Below are 15207 nucleotides of genomic sequence, written 5' to 3'. Positions count from 1 at the left end.
AATTATAGAAGTGCTATAATATTGACAGATTTCGCGCTCTGATTAGGCTTATTAGATTAATAAATTAATTTAATGATAAATTGTCCCTTTTTCAGAATGGAATATCAAAAAGTTTCATCTCGCGATTTGATAAGAGAAATAGTAAGACAGTCATAATTTTCATATGATGGAATATTGTTCTTAGAATTTTCCGGCCCTATGTCAAAACTCAAAGTAATAATAATGAATCATATATGTTCCTTTTTAAATGTGATCCATATCACTCACAATTCTCCTACAAATCTCAAATTTTCCGCTTGCGCTTCGCGCTCGCATCGATTACTTAGTTATGTATGTACCGTTTTCATGATTACAAAAATTGCTTATAACTTACATTCTTCAGGTAGAAAAGTAAATATTTTCAGCTCACGCTTCGCGCTCGCATTATCTAATTGTTGAAATATGTAACGTTTTAATTTACGGATAATTACGAGCAGCCGTTAACAGATTCCTTTTTTTATCAGAACGATCAATGCGTACTAAATTCATTCATCTCGTTTAGGATCAGAAGCATTGCCAGAATGCTATTTTAGGACAAAATACATGAAATAAACATTTTTTAAAAAGCGGGCGCCTCGCGCTCGCACTATTTAGATTAGGCTTGTGAGATTATTTTACATTTATTTTTACATTTGATTTAAAGAATAAAGCTTAAAAGTGACAATATTTGGTTTACATATTATAAAGCGCCTTCTTATATTCCAATTTTACCTTAAACGTAAGTATTTTATTTTCAAACGAAGTCTATGAAAAAGGTGCAGTTAGGCTTTCATTTTGATGCCAAATAGTCTCATAATTGGGATTAGTTGCAAACACGGTTTTCGAATAGAAGGCACATCGGGGAACATCAAAGTAACAAGACAGTCACCAGCGCTGACAAAGTGATAATCTCCCCTTGACATACCCCTATATACCAATCAAGAGGTCATCTTTCTATTGAAATCCGCCACCACTCAGACCACCTCTATATGTTCAAGAATATAGGGTAATCTCCGCAATCAAGAATGGGGTAATTTAAATCTACCTTGACAATGGGGTAAGCCGTTAAATACAGCTTGCAATGCACTGGCCCATGTCATTTTCAACGTCCGGCTTTCGGGGAATTAAAATTAGCATCAAATGGGTAGTTCTCTTGTTCTCGTTTTGTCCCCATACTAGAACCTTGATTTTGTTTCTTTTCGTAATGTGCATTTTGATATGGTTTCCAATATATTTCTCAACATTTCGACATTTAATGTAGTTTAATGCTTGCCTTTATAAAGAGCAATATTACATAAAACCTGCTTGGCGAAGCAGATTATAACATAACGTTCGAATGATATTTTATCAACACATTTTTAATTAAGCATGTAAATTCCCTCTTTATAGGCATGATAGGTCTACTCTTAATGTAAACATTCGAGTTATATTTATTGCCTACCATCTCTCTGTGCATTTTAATCCCGGGGGGGGGGGGGCACTTACATTGACGAGTGGATACCATGCGCGACCCCAAAAACACGTAAAAAGGATGTCTTTTTCACGATAGGGCACTTTACGTACGTAACGTGATAAGGGTGTCAAAAACACAAAAATAATGAAAAAAGGGTATCTATTTCGCAAGGAAAATTACGTGTTTAGGGTCGAATTTCCGGGATGATAAAACAAAGATAGAATGTTTTATAAAGGATGTCTTTTTTGCCCCAACACTTCGTGTTTAGGGTCCGATTTGCGCGAGGTGTAGATCGAAGGTGGGGTCGTTCTAAACCGAATAAGGTCAAGCCGACGACCGAAGGACCCGTAACAATAAAACATTCCTTTACTTGTTTAGGGGTTCATTTCAGGGAACATTTGCCAAGAGTATCGTTTTGTTTCCAATACTTGTAAAGGGTAGGGTTTCAAACGCCAATACTTGTTAAGGGGTGCATTTTCAGAAAATGGAAATTACGTGTTTAGGGTGCTTTTCGAGACCCCATGGTCGCGCATGGTATCCACTCGTGAATGGAAGTGCCCCCCCCCCGGGATTTTAATAACCAAATATATTTTGAAAAGAGGTGTTTACCAGGCTAAAGTAAAGGTCCTCATTTGGGTATGAACGACATATTCTCATTAAAATACATGTTGTGAGTTTCAAAGGGGGCACACTTGTGTAAAATGGCATATTTACATTAACAAAATTGATAATGGCTCTCAAAGGGGGGCCGGCACACGGGCCGGATCCCCCCCCCCCCTGGATTCACTACATAACTGTACCCTCCATGTGCAGAATATAGACCCCCGTATAGACCCACTACTTCTTTTAGTAGAGGTCACAAAATAGACCACAATACTTTTGAGAGCCCAACTATTGTTCAAAATGAATACGGCGCTTATTGGATTGTATTGTGTTACTCCGGCAGGATCCGCACCAGCATGCACTCCATCCTTGTTGATCTAGTATGCTAAATACCTCGGTCACATTTGTTCTAAGGCAAGTCGAAAACAGTCATTTTAACAGTTTTTGTACCAGTTAAATATAGGAAATTTGAATAAAATGAATAAAACGGCTGTTTTCGACTCTCTGTATGGCAGCCGTAAAGCAAATATGACCGAGGTCTTACCATTTCCTGTACGTTAATTTATTTTTGGTGCGCATTTGAATATGCAAGCTATACAGAATACAGCTATACAATTAAGAGGTGAGGTACAAAGTTGGAAGGGAAACTAGGCCAAAGAGGCTTTCGTGTTACGTCGGTAAATTATGTTTACCTTAGACACTGGGAATCTAATTTGCAATAATTTGACAGACACACATTGCAGATTAATTCGGATATTTGATAGGAAGAAGAAATCAACGGCAATATACACGTATTGTTCAAGTCAAACATGAAGGTTAAAAGAAAATAGGTATAGAAAAGTTTTAGAAAAATTCAAAGGAAGAAATGAAGTTGGATAAAAAAAAGGAACCATCAGTATTAAGTTGACAAAATTGAATATTGTATGTAGAACAGGAAAATTGAAAGAAATAATTAAGTCCCCTCCCCCCGAGCGGACTGGTTTGAAGGGGTGGGGTCACCATGCATAAGATTATGGTACTTGTGGAGGCCTCAGCCCCAGATCCCCTTCGGTTCTGTGGCTCCTGGATGGTAATCAAGAACACTAGGTCACAGAGCACTCTAGATCACAGGGGAAATTTATATCAGAGAATAAAGACGGATCACAGGTAAAAAGATATAGTATAGATTTTCCTGTCCAGTGTCATGTCGGAGTCACTTCAATGTGTTAAGTTTCATTTTAATTCACGCGATATTTTTCATCGGTCATTCAAAGTTTAGAATGGGATTAATAGAAGACGCTTAATTCCTTTATAAACACTCAACTCTATTCATGGTCAAGACTACCTCAACTTTGATAAAATCAATATTCATTTTTAAGTGCTTTTGATTTCGTTCGAAGGTAAAGATTTTGGTAATGGGCTTAAAAAGTAACGAAAGTACTTTTTGTTCTGAATTTCGGGTAATGAAATTCAAGAATTGTTCATTTAAGCTACAATTACCGATATGACAGCTTGAGCATCCAATTTATTTTTAAAGTTCAAATTAATGATATTTTATTCGTTTGTTTTGCACGGCATCTGTATTATGTGCGAATATATAAGTTTTTAGAATTCCAATGTTTAAACAAATGCAGTGGCGTACCTCGGATTTTCCACAATGGGGGGGGGGGGCAAAATCGCCTTAAAAGAGTCCTCAACAGCATATAAAGGACATTTCACAGCTAAAACAAATTGACAAGCAAAAAAAAGGCCTTCAACTTCTCGTCGGGGGGCCGGGGGCAGGGATAGGTCCGTTGCATGGTTTGTGACTCGTCAGCGGGAGGGGGGAGTCTGCCCCCTGTAGGTACGCTAGTGAATATATATATGAGAGGGCTAAATTAAACATAGGCCTATGTTAAGCTCAAATTTGAATTTCAACGCTGCCCTTAGTTTTCAACCTTTTTTCCAGAAAAAAAAACGGCTGCATTTTATGTATTTATTGTTATTTTTTGTCACGGTAGCGTTTCAATGTATATCTTTAAATGCCATCATTTTTGGACCAAGGTATGATTTATATTGTATCTTTTGCGTGGGTTTTTGCATTTCGTTTACAAAGATGTTAATGACAATTCCATATTTTTCCTCTTCACCCGACAATGCTGACTGTGTGGGCTGAGTGTGATGAAAAAAATCTTACCCTCGCCTGAACACTTACTTTCAGAAATTCAATATGTTAACGGTATGTTCTTCAAAATAAAACAACATGCTCGTGCTATTAAGGGCTAAAGCTTAATTGTTCTATTAAAGAAATGAAATCTAAATCTAATTGAAATTTGTCATATACTGAGACCCGAAACGAAAAATTCTCCCCCAAAAATGTGAAAGTGTAACTTTTGAAAATATATACCCACTGGACTACGCACACCGATACAAGGACACAACAATATTCAGATCAGAGACTAGAGATCGGGCGTTTAATAGTTTGCCTAAATGCCGATATCGTGGACATAGAGGGCGCTCATGCAGAAACATCTTATCGGAGAGACAACCGGGTGGTGTCAAAAGAAAAGATCAAAGCGCACGCTTCCGTTTTCGCTGCAAAAGGGAACGTTGGCGTCTTGAATGGCAAGAGCACTGACCCGTAGGAAAGAAAAATGGACAATGGAACGTTGAGCGGGATCGCCGTGGAATATAAAGGTAAAGACGCACGCACACCTTTGACAAGCCGCCTAATGTGGGGTGATATAGGGACAGTGATTTTCCGTTTCAAAAAATGGCCTTTTCCGTTTCAGAAAATCACAAATTCCGTTTCAGCACGTCAGAAAACGGAAATTCCGTTTCCCCATAGACGTTGTACACACGGAAAAGTGACAATTCCGTTTACACATTGAATAGCAAAATCAAAGCGCATACACTCGCACTGGCCAAAATTTGTATCTGCTACTGTACCAACAACACAATAGAATCCGTTCTAATCGGATCTATGCTGGTGTATTTAATGACTTTTCAAACTGATTTAGCATGCATACATCCTCACCTTTCACATAATTAGCATTATTTTACGGTGAAATTAAATTTCATCGATAATTTTGGGGTTTTTTGGACATCGTTATCATCAGTCAACGACTTTCGCCAATCCGCCATCTTGGATTTTAAGACCACGGTATCGTGCTGTTACATCTTCAAACGTAGAGGGCAGCAACACACGACCGTGCAGTTGAGCGATCTGAAGCGATGTGAAGCTCAACCCGGCCGGCCGGGTACGATCACGGGGTACTATCGAGTGTGCTGATGTCGAGAGCAATCACGATGTGTGAATTGTCATGATTGTAGCGAAGTGAGATCGTGTTTTCTGGGGTTTTGTGGCCATTTAATATTCTCATTTTGTTATTTTGGAGTAATTTCTGTTGCTATTCTGTGTATTTTGAGGGAAAATATGTTTTCCGTGATTTTCCGTTTGAAATGCCACTTTCCGTTTCAAAAGGCCTTTTCCGTGAATTCCGTCCGTTTTCCGCGATCGCGGAAAATCACTGTCCCTAGTGATAATATCCAAGGCCTTTGGGGAAAAAGGCATAAATAAATAATGGTAATACTTTATTCATAATAGTTACACATGCTTATTACTTTAATAATTAGATTATCTACTATTTATGATAGTTCATTCATTAACTATGCTGATACTAATCAAATATATATGATAATATTCACAAACACTTTATGCACAACACTCACATGTCCCACAATTCCTCTTTATTATTCAAGTTGTCCAATACCAGATATATGTATTTCTGAAAATGGCTAAATTACACTCCCCAAAATTGCATCTAAATCTTGCATTTTAATTGAACTCTGATTTCCCTTTCTATTGTAGGTGTGCAGGGTTCAGATGTGAGGTTGTTGTATTTTTCCAGTTCATGACATGTAAAGCAATTTTAGATGCCTTTTCTGTTTTGTTTTGTATTTTTTGCTAATTTCGTAGCAAGGTTGTGGGTTGTTTAGTTTTATACTGTGAATACAAGTGTAAACCCTACAGAATCTTCCCCAAGACTTACCTAGGAGATTGAGACCTCACCAAGATTAGGGGAAAGGTATTCTATACAGTGGTAAATATTCTCCATAAATATAAATACAGATTTTCTATGTATTTGGCCCTTTTGAAATAAAAATCACACCTATTCTCATTGTTTGACAACCTTAATGCATCGCATGTCTCACTCTCAACCAAGAATAAATAATGAAACTTGTATTTTGATGTTGTATGAAACCCATGTGTGACAGCACAGTTCATGCCACTATAAGTTTTTACCAGTATTATCATGATATTAGGGCTATTTCCGTGTTATTAAATGTATTGTGTCTTTATTGCATATACGACATATTATGCCCTTGTAGAGCTGGGTTTATTTGATCCTGGTTTCATATTGTCTTTCTCAGAAAATTGATTTTCAGGAATCCCATTGTTAGTAAGGGGATATCAAATTTACAAAAAAGGTCACTTTGTTTTAGCAGTTGATGTGAAAATTGATGTAGTTATAATTCTTTGCAGATACTAACAAAATATTGAACAGGCTCAGATTCTGTACCTCTAGCAGATAAAAACAAACAAATGGAAGTTCTATTAAAGAAAACATCTGTAAAGAGACTAACCCGAGTTGAGAGAGCAGGAAGTCACCAAACACATGCCACCCACATATCACAAACAGCTGCATGGGAAAGAAATAAAAAGACAGAGAGCTTGAACAAGCAAAGAAACTGAGACCTTGCCTTGCCATACGGTATTTATGATATCCACTTTTGAACCCAAACTTGTATATGAATTCTACACCCCCCCCAACAAAAAGTCAGAATTATAGTAAGGGTCATCTAAGGTCACAAACATGGAGCACACACTGAGACACACACACACTCATGGTGTGCAGTTCAGTCTGAGCACAAACAATAGTCGTGTTTGCGATGTTTGACACGTTCCCATATATCATACACAACCTGAGGTCCCTATTGCTTGGAAAAACATGGTTCTCTCTTTCTGGCTGAGTCTCCTAGTTTCGTTGGAAGTGACCTCGGGGACGTATTGATCCGTTTCACAGGAAGCCAATCCGCCATTTGTCTGAATAACACAAATGTTGGGATGGCACTGCTGGAATTTCCCTTGTGGTACTCACAAAGATATCTGATCTAAGAATAGTATGGACAGTAATGTGATTATGATGAACCCTAATTCTAGATTTGATATTGCAATATTTACAAATTATAATTGATAGATTAACAAACTGTAATAAGTTGTAGATGTGTGTGAAAGTGTATCATGGAAGAATTATCTCTTTGAAAAAAAACCCCTGTGACTTGAGATGAGCTTGTTTGCTTCACTTGAAGTGTACCAAGGACTTCTTTTTATCACTCAGAGCAAACCAAACTTTGATCCTTTGTTGGCACCCCACCCCCCTCTGAATTTCTCATTCTTTCGCAAGCTTTGAGCCCTCCCCCACTCTCTTTTATACACACTAGAAACACAAGCTGACACACCGGACAAAGAGTATTGATTTGTGTGTGTAAAAATACACATATACATCATCACGCATGGAAAAGCGGTGAACTGAATTAGGCATACACAGTCTGATCTCCGTATCTTTCTCTTTCGCTCTCTCTCCCACTCCAGCACGTTTTACAGAGGAACTAGACTACCAGGAACTCTACACAAATGCAAAGCATGCCTTGACTGCCTCGCTCTCGCTTCATTTCCAGGAAAACTACTCAACAGTCAGAGTCTAGAGGCAGACTTCACTGTTGACTCTCGCCTGAATACTGGGAAATTCTCCAGCACAGCTGCTGTCCTGTGAGTTTAAACTGATAAATACTTTACTTTCAGACACTCTGTTAATGATTTATAGTGATGATTTGATATGGGAAAAGGATTGATGTGATATTTAGAACTTTTAGAAAGAGCTTGTTTTCTTTTATTTCTTTGCAGCGCAGTGTGTGTGCATGTTTTGTGTGAAGAGTTTTGGCCCTAATCTGTCTTTTGACTGTGTGTATAAAGTGGGCCGGTGTACTGGCTGTTTCATGGACGGGGGTTTAATGGGGAGTTAGTCATACTAAAGTATTCATAAAGCAGTAGTTGAAAAGAGTTGTACTTCCTAGAATGACGGAACTCATGGGGGAAGATAAAGAGTCTGTTAATCTTGTTCATTTCCCTATTGATTAATGATTGGAAATCTTGTATAATATGGTGGCATTTCTAATGTTCTGAAGTATGTGTGCTAATTTAAAAGGGACTATTAAATAGGATTATACGTATGCAACTTGCAAACATGAGAGACAGGTAAGTTATATACTTTTATTTGATATACTATCTTGGCTTGATATATGATTGCTAAATAGTTTGTTTTCAAAGAAAAGAAAGTCACATTAATAATGTTTCATTCGTACATTTATCAAATTTTTAATTTTCCAAATTAACAGTGGAGAAAGAATACTCCTGGCAGAAATGAGCTACAGTCTTTAATACCATGGAAGTTATAAACCAGAACCCTTATCAAGAATGATAAAGTTGCTTAAATTCCAGACAAGACTTTTTTTAATCAAGTAGACCTATGAAGTAGTTTTTCACTGTCGGGATAATTCAGAAAATTTGGTTATTAAAATAGATAATTAATGGAAGGGGATGGGGAGCAGATATACATGTAGGCAAAAAAGTTGGAGGAATATGCTATTTAAGTTCAAACAGTCAAAATATGGCAAAACTACTGTAGTAAATCTGCTCTCAGTGAGATTTTGCTATTTACATGTAAAGTATGCACTATGAACATTTTTTTTGTATACTTCAATCATAACTGTTTTTTAAATACTTTAGTTGGATGTATACTTTTCACACTAGCGTCTTTAATAACCTGTTGGCCTATATTGTGATTGGGGGGGGGGGGGTAAGGGTAACTGAAATATTGCATGATCATTTCTTAGTCTTTCATTTTCACAATCCTAATTAAAACCAACTTACATAATTTTCAGGATGGTATTCCCCATAAACAGAGGTTGTGTCCGTGAATGGAAAGAAAACAAACGGTTAACGGGAGAGAGAGAGAGAGAGAGACAGAGACACCCTTGTATCAAGAATTGCTTTCACTTTCTAACCCACATGATGATCATTTACTAAGAACCTATGTCTTGTCATTGTGAGAACCTCAATTCTAAGAACAATTATACTCGCTAACCACATGATAGTGATTTATAAGACATGGAAAGTAAAAGTCATATCGAATTGCAGTAAATTTGTGAGTGTGATATTGCATTTGAAGAAAGCATCTGTCTCAGACATTCTTCCTAACCATACTTTTGATATTATTGCTTATAATTAATCAAATATGACCTTCTATTTTCACTAGTATAGATATGAGTTAATCCTGTCACTGAAAATCTATGGGCTGTAAATAAAGTAGAGCTTCAGTCTACAGGGGGGGGGGGGGGCTGGCAAAAACACCAAATGTTATTCTAGGGATGATAATGACTATTGTATTTATGATTTTTTTTTTGAATTGTACATTACGATATTGCGCTTGGTACTGATAATTATATTTGTTACCCAAGAACTATTGATCTATTGTAATCTGGTATTGAAGTGTGGGAAAAGGCTAATTACCAAGATATTTAGAATTTATTTCGATGAATGTGTGAAATTGCAACATTGGCATAGAAATACAGTTGAATGCTAAATGATACAAGAATAAGCCACCCACCCCCCCCCCAAAAAAAAAAAAAATTGCTTACAAGTATATTCTAACTGACTATAGATAACCCTGACACCTTTTTGATTTTAATCAAATTTCATTTTTGATCAATCCAAATTAATATTAAAGATTTTAATAGATAAATGAATGATAAAAATGCAAATGAAAAAAATAATCTGTCGAACAAGGTTTTAGTAGAAATATCAATTTTGATAGCAAGTGGTGATTTTGCTCCAAGATTAGTTGATGTTAATAATCTTGCTTTGTACAGAAATGCAACCATCGTAATATTCAGTTGCAAAATACAAAAGTAAGAAATGAATGGTTTATGACTTCAGTGAATTTTGAAGCAATATATGTAGTTATGGCGGATGCCATGAAAGAAACTGACATTCTTGACATTTTGACCCAAGAAAATTAAAATTCAAGACAGCAAGACGTAGTTGGAATAGGCTAAAGATAGAGATGTAGAAGGCATTAATATAGGTAAAGCAACATAATACATAAGAATTTAAACATTTTCAGTTTGCAAGGGTTGCAATAACCAACATCACTTAAATGTTACTGGAATAGAAATATTGCCTCCATTTTTTAATGTGGTAATGGATAAGCACGCATCATTTACAAATGTCAAGGCCGTTGGTTGTCTTTCCTGATAGAACAAAAATGTACATACAGATAAATTATACATATTGTACCCACCCCCAACCGCTTTCTTTCCAGATGAATCGGATGAAATGAATTATAAAAAAATTTCTTCTAAGTGAGAAGATTGGGACTGTGTGGAGAGTGGATAGGACCGCCCTCTGCAGAATAGTGGCATCTCTTTTTATTCACGGACAGGTTTCATGTGCGTCATGTGAATTTACATAATTCATTGTCTACGTGAATACTGTCTTGCTCCAGTGAGTGGCTGGGGGACCACGAGCAAATGGCATGCTCTGTTTCTCATTAAACAGCAGAGCAAATTCTCATTATTGAGGAAAACTAAATATATATCTGCTATCTCTACCCCTTACCCTCTCCTCATGACAATATAATTTTATATGCTAGAAAAGTCCTCTTCAGTTTAAATGCTTGTTTTCTTAACCATCCTTAAATGAGAAATAGAGAGAAAAAAAATGGGAAAGTTATGATACAAACATGAAGAGAAAGAGAGAGAGAGAGGGGAGAAGGATCCAACATGGAGCTGGGATGAAAGAGAGAGGGAGAGAGGAAGAGACTGAAGAGGAGACGAGGGAGAGAGATTGACGTCAGACTCTCTGAAGTCAAATCTTTTGTGGATGTGTGAGGAAAATATTAAAAGCACATGCATGTCGAGCATCTAGACTTGTGCTTCTTTCTCTGATGACTGTACCAGCTGTATTATTATTATTCAGAGCATGTATGAATAATGTGTATGGTACATGTACATATGAAATGAAATTTATACTTTGTTAGCTCTGGGTACAGCCAGGCAGGTAAACAGTTTTATTCTGTGTCATCTTAACCATTGTTACGACGATGAATCTCAACATTACGCTTATGCATTGCTTATATATCGATAATTAGTTCTGAATTGTGTACGATACAAGGGCATACACAACAAGCGAGGATGTTAATTTGCTCTTCCTATGCATGCGGTGGATGCCATGTAAGTCCCATTTTGTCTCATGGGGGAATATCATAATTGAGCTGTGTTTATTCATGTATTCCTTTCAAAATGGAGACAGAGGGTGACATTAACGCGGATAGATCAGTCTGAGCTAAACACGACGCAGAAAAATTGTTTTCCAGGAAAAAGAAGCCGCTTGCCATTCCCAATGACGACAATGGTGGCATTTGCGTCTTTGTTGCGCCGTGCCTAAGAGACGGTGCGGGATATGAATCAGAGGCATCTGATTAGCGCTGAATATCAGTTTACCTCCTATTCTAGCTACTGATCAAAGGAATACTCAAAATATGTTCTTCATTTTTAGAGGCATACCAGCAGTCATTGAACAGGGTATACTTTCCTTCCCACTATTTTTAACCACCCCTCCCGCTCTTAATTGTCCAACTCTAAATTTGTAACAAGACCTTTTTTCTGGATGCTAGGTTTCCAGTTTTTGTTTAGGGGATGTACTCTTGTTTCATCTTTTTACCCTTCTCTATACCCCCATTCAGGATAACAACCCCCCCCCCCCTTGACCCTTTTCATGCTTTAACCCCCTCCCCCCGACCCTTTTCATCTTTTTTTTTACTTCCACCTATCTCCTATGATGACTTGACAATTATGATGACTACTACTCCAAAATATTTTCATGAGAAATTAATGATAATCATATTTGTTTCTTGCACTATTCATGAATGCAACTGGAACTTTGAGAAGAGTCACATGATCAAGATAGTGCTGGATAATTTCCTGTATTTCATTAGCTTATATTTCTTTCCTTCTCTTTAATAGTCACATGAATACTTCATTTGGATCTCAAGAAAGCATTCTAAATATCAAAGTGACAAAAATTGCTAGCAGTATCATTTCTTGAAACAGAAACATTGGTGTGTACTATACACCTACTATAGTTTAAGATCTAAAAAAAAATCAAGTTAGTTAGTAAAAGTAAGATAAGAATATAAGCTCTAAAAATCTCACATAGGCCTTAATGTTTTTTTTTCAATCTCTTTAAATTAACTAATAAAACTTTCTTAGAGCTTCATAAACCACTTTCATCATCTACATGTACTTTAAGTCCTTTTAAGTTCATTATGATACATATTTCTATGATAACTCTTGTTTAGCACTGTACATCAGCATTGGGCTGTTGATTGATACCTTGTATCTCAAACTTACAAAAAATCAGGAAAGCTCAGCCCAAAACATATTTACATGTATTTTATAGCCAGTGTTCTAGCTCAACCCATATTAGTGGTGGTCGCTATTTCATGGCATTACAAAGTTTTTCATGCTGAGAGAGTGGTATTAAAGCCAAAGGTGAAGGAAGAAACATCAATGTAATAAAAATCTTACATTAGCAAATCTTTGAAAATAAACAATTATTTATCAAATATAAGGATATTTGATGTAAGTTATGCAAATAAAACAAGATTAAAGATGGAAATGAATGCAAGAGCAATCCCCCTTTTCAAAGAGTTAAGTTTTGAGACGCTTCATTTGAAATTAGTGGACCCTGTCATCCACTGCAGCTATAACTGTTTATGGCAATGGTGATAATGTGGTATGGTCTGAAAACAGTCTCCTTTGTTGTAGAGAACCATTTATAGGTAAAAGAAGGGATGACAAAACATTTTCTCCTGCGACAATTGCTCTGTGCTTATTTCGTTCAAGATGTAGGGTTAGGGTTGCTATAGGGTCTTTAATAGGGAAGGGTACAGTGTTAGACCCAGGGTTGAAATTAGTTATTTGATTACTATGTGGAATTTATAGCGGAAGAATTGTCTCCGGTGCAAATGTCATAGAACCAAAAGAAACTGCCACTCATGGTATAACTCTAGAAAAAAAAAATTCAAGATGACCTCAAAATTATATTGTTTGGGTTTAATTGATGTGTAGAGTCCTCATTGGATATGTTTCATTAGCCTGACATTTCAAGGAATTGATCCTAACTCTGCTGGATGTACACGTAGGGGTGGCAAGTTTCTTGCTGAAGGATCGTCATAACCCATTGCTCAATCTCAAACCATCCAAGTGTGTATTGTATCTTTTATCTTTATTAGAGTCATAATTGATTCAATAATGTTTGAATAGCAGATATCCAAGTAATGATGTTATCTAGTTGGATGTCATATGCAATTGAAAATGCTAAGTCACATGGTATCACATTTGTGCTATATGTTTGCTTGTGAACTTGGTAGCTTAAGGGGTTAAAGAGCGTGATAAGTACTCTACCTTTGTACTTTGGTACCCCTTATGCCTTGAATTGAACAACAATTACGCTTTCCTGCACCCCACTGAACTGATTTAAAGCCATGGCTTATTCCTCTGAGGAAGGAAGGAAGAGGCTCAAAGTTCACAAATCAATGTCTTTGTTTGTTAATGCAAATAATAGTGTAAAGCGTAAAAATTTAATTTACCAAAGAATATTTGATGGTTGATACTACAGCTACCCTTTTTGAGCATTGCTTTTCATACACAGCTGAATTCCAAATATTTATACTTCAATACATGTACATGAGTGTACACCTAATAAAACCTTCTTCTTGCTACTTAAGGTACTGTATTAACCATAGAAGGCTGCAACTTGTCAGTCTTGTTGAATTGTACATGTAGAATTGCAGGCTAAGTAGTCTAAGAATTGGTCAGCATAGCTGTCAACATTCTTCAGGACCCTGTATACTAAATTGTATCTTCTCTTGTGCTTTAAAACTCTCTGCAGCTTTTGGTCTGTTAGCTACCTTGGCTACATTTCCCTGAGCTGTTGGTCTCTTGGGCTACCTTCCCTGATCTGTTGGTTCCTTGGACTACCTTCCAGTGAGTTGTTGGTCTCTTGGACTACCTTCCAATGAGTAGGTAGTCCCTTCGACTACCTTCCAATGAGTACTTAGTCTCTTGGACTACCTTCCAGTGAGTACTTAGTCTCTTGGACTACCTTCCAATGAGTTAGTCTCTTGGACTACCTTCCAATGAGTACTTAGTCTCTTGGACTACCTTCCAGTGAGTACATGTACTTAGTCTCTTGGACAACTTCCAATGAGAAGGTAGTCTCTTGGACTGCCTTCCAGTGAGTACTTACTCTCTTGGACAACTTCCAGTGAGAAAGTAGTCTCTTGGACTACCTTCCAATGAGAAGGTAGTCTCTTCGACTACCTTCCAATGAGAAGGTAGTCTCTTGGACAACTTCCAATGAGAAGGTAGTCTCTTGGACTACCTTCCAATGAGAAGGTAGTCTCTTGGACAACTTCCAATGAGAAGGTAGTCTCTTGGACAACTTCCAATGAGAAGGTAGTCTCTTGGACAACTTCCAATAAGTAGGTAGTCTCTTGGACAACTTCCAATGAGTAGGTAGTCTCTTGAACTACCTTCCAGTGAGTACTTGGTCTCTTGGACTACCTTCCAATGAGTAGGTAGTCTCTTGGGTACCTTCCAGTGAGTACTTAGAGGCTGTTCTCACTACGTTCCTAAAACTAGTTTACTGGAAACTAGTTTAACGCGTAGTGAGAACGGTCAAAGCGGTCTTGGAAGCGATCTTCCAAACCAGTTTGGAAAACCACCTCGCGATGTAGTTTTTAAGATCGCTTTGCCTCGTTAAACTGGTTTTGGCGTAAGTGAGGACACAACCGTTCTTCGGGAAGCGATCTTCGCACATTTTGAGCTCGCTACTCCACACAACAGGTGTAGAATGCCTATGGTGCGGTTTCAAATTTCGCGCGGTTTCAAATTTCGCGCGAAACGTTTCACCCCACTAAGAGCGTCTCCATAGCAACAAGAGCGCGCTTTACGTGAAGTGATTTTGAAAACCACTTTCATGTGATCAA

General features: G+C 37.3%; 1 protein-coding gene across 4 annotated transcripts in view; it reads left to right on the top strand.

Annotated features, from left to right (window-relative positions):
- The window catches only part of LOC121429656, a 61780-nt gene that overhangs the window by 14099 nt on the left and 32474 nt on the right, over window positions 1-15207 (top strand). For 2 of the 4 annotated variants that reach the window (XM_041626831.1, XM_041626814.1), the window contains exon 1: window positions 7591-7865. The gene's annotated coding sequence lies outside the window, so the exon portion shown is untranslated. The other 2 variants (XM_041626806.1, XM_041626822.1) reach the window with 2 other exon arrangements.

This window comes from Lytechinus variegatus, chromosome 1, assembly GCF_018143015.1.
Source record: "Lytechinus variegatus isolate NC3 chromosome 1, Lvar_3.0, whole genome shotgun sequence".
NCBI classification, from domain to species: Eukaryota; Metazoa; Echinodermata; class Echinoidea; order Temnopleuroida; family Toxopneustidae; genus Lytechinus; species Lytechinus variegatus.
The sequence above is the reverse complement of the archived record's forward strand: the minus strand, read 5'-3'. Positions and strand labels throughout refer to the sequence as shown.